Here is a 4,666-nt window from a genome sequence, read left to right on the forward strand (position 1 = left end):
GAGGCAGAGCCTGCAGTGAGCCGAGATTGCGCCACTGCACTTCAGCCTGGGTGACAGAACGAGATTCCGTCTCAAAATAAATAAATAAAAATAAAAAAAATTGCAATACATAATTTACACAAAAGCAATACTATCACCTCCCCTAATGTAAATATACGGACGTTTTCCAGCCAAGCTCTTGGAGTGAATATAAAAATAGGCTGGTTTTTTTTCCCCACTCATTTTAGGAGGCTAGCATAACTTCAGTACCAAAATTAGACAATGGGCTCAGGAGAAGACTGGACCTTTCTCCTTAGAGAGAAGTGGGGTGGCTTTTAGGAGGGCAAGGGACTTCCTGTAACATTGCATCTCACGACATTTGGAATGACTATTTAAAAAAAGATCAATGTATAATCAAAGTCCTCGGCCACACTGTGAACTTTGGGGGATGCTCGCTGCAACCGACTGCTGTCACCTTCACCGTTCCAGTTTTTAATTCCTGAGTCAAGCCAAAAAAAAAAAAAAATCAAAAAACAAACAAACAAAAAACGAAAAAAGCCATGCCCATCTTATTTTGCCTTCTGCACAAGGTTTTGTCAAGAAAGAGTGTAACGCAGCTAAGTCCAGTCCACCTAGAAGCATTTGCGGCGGACGATGGAGCGGCCGGGCTCGTCATACGCCTGCTTGCTGATCCACATCTGCTGGAAGGTGGACGGCGAGGCCAGGATGGAGCCGCTGATCCACGCAGAGTATTTGCGCTCAGGAGGAGCAATGATGTTGATCTTCATCGTGCTGGGCGCCAGGGCGGTAATCTCTTTCTGCACCCTGTTGGCGACGCCAGGAGCATGCTGGTGCCTCCAGACAGCACTGTGTTGGCATACTGGTCTTTGCGGATGTCCCATCACACTTCATGATGGAGTTGATGGTAGTTTCATGGATGCCACAGGATTTCATGCCTAAGGGGGAAATGAGGGCCAGCCTCAGCTTCCACAGCACGGCCCCGAGGGTGACCCTCACGTAGGCAGGGCCAGGAGGCGATCTCCACTCACCCCGGAAGGAAGGCTGGAAGGGCACCTCGGCGCAGTGGAACTGCTCGTTGCCAATGGGGATGACCTGGCTGTCAGGCAGCTCGTAGCTCTTCTCCAGGTGGTCGCCGTGGCCACCTCCCGCTTGAAGTCCAGGGCGACATAGCACAGCTTCTCCTTAATGTCACACATGATCACCCGCTCGGCCGTGGTGGTGAAGCTATAGCCACGCTCGGTGAGATCTTCGTGAGGTAGTCAGTCTGGTCCCGGCCAGCCGGGTCCAGACACAGGATGGCATGGGGGAGGGTGTAGCCCTCATAGATGGACACTGTGCGGGTGACCCCATTGCTGGAGTTCGTCATGATGCCAGTGGTATGGCCAGGAGTGTACATGGACAGCACGGCCTGGATGGCCACGTACATGGCCGAGGTGTTGAAGGTCTCAAACATGATCTGGGTCATCTTCTTTCTGTTGGCTTTGGGACTCGGGAGGCCTCGGTCAGCAGCACCGGGTGCTCCCGCAGCTCATTGTAGAAGATGTGGTGCCAGATCTTCTCCATGTCATCCAAGGTGGTGATGATGCCATGCTCGATGGGGTACTTCAGGGTCAGGATGCCTCTCTTGCTCTGAGCCTCATCCACCACATAGGAGTCCTTCTGACTCATGCCCACCGTCACGCCCTGGTGTCTGGGGCACCCCACGATGGAGGGGAAGACGGCCCGGGGGGCATCGTCGCCAGCCAAGCTGACTTTGCACATGCCAGAGGTGTTGTCTATGACAAGCAAGGCGATATTATCATCTGTGGTGAGCTGGGTGGGTGTGGGACGGATGGCAGGTGTGGAAGGCGGCAGGTGTGGAGGGCGGCAGGTGTGGACGGGCGGCAGGTGTGGAGAGAGGCAGGTGTGGAGGGCGGCAGGTGTGGAGAGAGGCAGGTGTGGACGGGTGGCAGCTGTGGAGGGAGGCAGGTGTGGAGGGCGGCAGGTGTGGAGGGCGGCAGGTGTGGAGGGCGGCAGGTGTGGACGGGCGGCAGGTGTGGAGGGCGGCAGGTGTGGAGAGAGGCAGGTGTGGAGGGCGGCAGGTGTGGAGGGCGGCAGGTGTGGACGGGTGGCAGCTGTGGAGGGAGGCAGGTGTGGAGGGCGGCAAGTGTGGAGGGCGGCAGGTGTGGAGGGCGGCAGGTGTGGAGGGCGGCAGGTGTGGACGGGCGGCAGGTGTGGAGGGCGGCGGGTGTGGACAAGTGGCAGGTGTGGAGGGCGGCGGGTGTGGAGGGCGGCGGGTGTGGACAAGTGGCAGGTGCGGAGGGCGGCGGGTGTGGAGGGCGGTGGGTGTGGACGAGTGGCGGGTGTGGACGAGTGGCGGGTGTGGAGGGCGGCGGGTGTGGACGGGCGGCGGGTGTGGAGGGCGGCGGGTGTGGACGAATGGCGGGTGTGGACGAGTGGCGGGTGGGGAGGGCGGCGGGTGTGGACGGGCGGCGGGTGTGGAGGGCGGCGGGTGTGGACGAGCAGCGGGTGTGGAGGGCGGCGGGTGTGGAGGGCGGCGGGTGTGGACGGGCGGCGGGTGTGGAGGGCGGCGGGTGTGGAGGGAGGCGGGTGTGGAGGGAGGCGGGTGTGGAGGGAGGCGGGTGTGGACGAGTGGCGGGTGTGGACGAGTGGCGGGTGTGGAGGGCGGCGGGTGTGGAGGGCGGCGGGTGTGGAGGGCGGCGGGTGTGGACGAGTGGCGGGTGTGGAGGGAGGCGGGTGTGGAGGGAGGCGGGTGTGGACGAGTGGCAGATGTGGAAGGGGGCGGGTGTGGATGGGCAGCAGGTGTGGACGGTGGCGGAGTGGGCCAGGGCAAGGCTCTGTGCTCGCAGGGTGGACTTGGTCTGGGCCTTTCGTCCTTTTTCTAACTTCATAAGTGAGATGATTAGCTCATTAATTCCCACCTCTCCTCCTTTCCAGTTTAATGCTATTGGTTTTCCTGGAAGCACAGTCAGCCCTCCATGTGTGCCTGTTCCACACTTGCAGATTCTACTAACTCCGGGTGGAAAACGTAGTTTGACAAAGGCTCTGCTCGTACTGAACATGTCCATGTTCTTTCCTTGTTATTGTTCCCTAAACAATACAGTATAGCAATAATTATGTGGCATTTACGACACATTAGGTGTGGTAAGTAACCTAGAGATGATTTGAAGGAGACAGAAGGATGTGTGTAGATTATATCCAAATACAATAGCATTTCACATCAGGAACTTGAGCGCCTGTGGATTGGGGTATGTGTGGGAGGTCCCAGAACCTGTCCCCACTGATCCTGAGGGACGAATGTGCTGTTTGAGCAGCATCCTCAAGCTCTGATAGTTAGTATTTTCTGCTTTCAATATGCATTAGTTCTGAATTTTATGTAATTTCCAAGATGATTTATCCTTTGACCTCCAGCTATTTTAGAATGCCCTTTTTCATGTTTAAAAATGCATGTTAGGTCATCTTGTTGTTGTTTTGGTTTTCTAATTTATTTGCAATCTGATCAGAGACAGGGGTCAATATGATACAAATTGATTGACATTTATGAGACTTACTTTATGGGCTGATAGGTAGTCAATTGTTACAAAGGTGAGCCTGGGCAGAACTCGAACTCTCTAACGGTTGGATCCCGGCAGCTCCAACGGTCTGTTAGATCAGGCTGGTAAATGGTGGGGTTAAATCATCCATATCAGTCTGGGCTTCAGAAATTGCAAGTGGCTGATTTCAGACTAACTCTCTGGAGAAAACAATAATAAATTCTAGACAACGTGTTTTTAAAAACTATTTAACGGAACTGGTGAGCCATTGAAACCAGGCATAAATTGATGGGATTCAATGTGAGGGAAAAGGCTGGGCCAAGGTGACATTTTTGGAGTTTCTGTCCCAAGGGCACACTCCAGCCCCCTGAGCCAGGCAGCGGGGCTCCAAGCAGACAGGGCGAATTTCACTGGAGTTGGGGGTCAGAGGATGAGGGGGTTGGGGTGAGAAAGGAAATCTCAACTAGGAGGGAGCTACAGGGAGGGGACACCCAAATCTTCATCTAACTCATTCCAAATCCTAGACCTCTGACCCCAAAAACCAAATCTGCATGGACAGAACTCAAGGAGCCTGGTAAAAGCGGCAGCTGAAAAGATAACCACCTTCATCAAGGACACACGGAGCTCAGCCTCCAAGTCACACCAGTGTAGGGAAGTGTGATAACCACCTTCATCAAGGACACACAGAGCTAAGAGTCAGAGTCACACCAGCGTAGGGAAGTGTGATAACCACCTTCATCGAGGACACATGGAGCTCAGCATCTGAGTCACACCAGTGTAGGGAAGTGTGATAACCACCTTCACCAAGGACACACAGAGCTCAGAGTCTGAGTCACATCAGTGTAGGGAAATGTGATAACCACTTCATCGAGGACACATGGAGCTCAGCATCTGAGTCACATCAGTATAGGGAAGTGTGATAACCACCTTCATTGAGGACATGCGGAGTTCAACCTCGGAGTCACACCAGCGTAGGGAAGTGTGATAACCACCTTCATCAAGGACACGTGGAGCTCAGGGTCAGAGTCACACCAGTGTAGGGAAGTGTGATAACCACCTTCAAGGACATGCAGAGCTCAGCGTCAGAGTCACACCAGTGTAGGGAAGTGTGATAACCACCTTCATCGAGGACA

At 54.7% G+C, this 4,666-nt stretch overlaps 1 pseudogene; it reads right to left on the reverse strand.

Annotated features, from left to right (window-relative positions):
- Positions 1-611: 611 nt before the first annotated feature.
- On the reverse strand, positions 612-1,776 carry LOC129007616 (actin, cytoplasmic 2-like; annotated as a pseudogene).
- Positions 1,777-4,666: the final 2,890 nt, after the last annotated feature.

This window comes from Pongo pygmaeus, chromosome 9, assembly GCF_028885625.2.
Source record: "Pongo pygmaeus isolate AG05252 chromosome 9, NHGRI_mPonPyg2-v2.0_pri, whole genome shotgun sequence".
Classification (NCBI taxonomy): domain Eukaryota; kingdom Metazoa; phylum Chordata; class Mammalia; order Primates; family Hominidae; genus Pongo; species Pongo pygmaeus.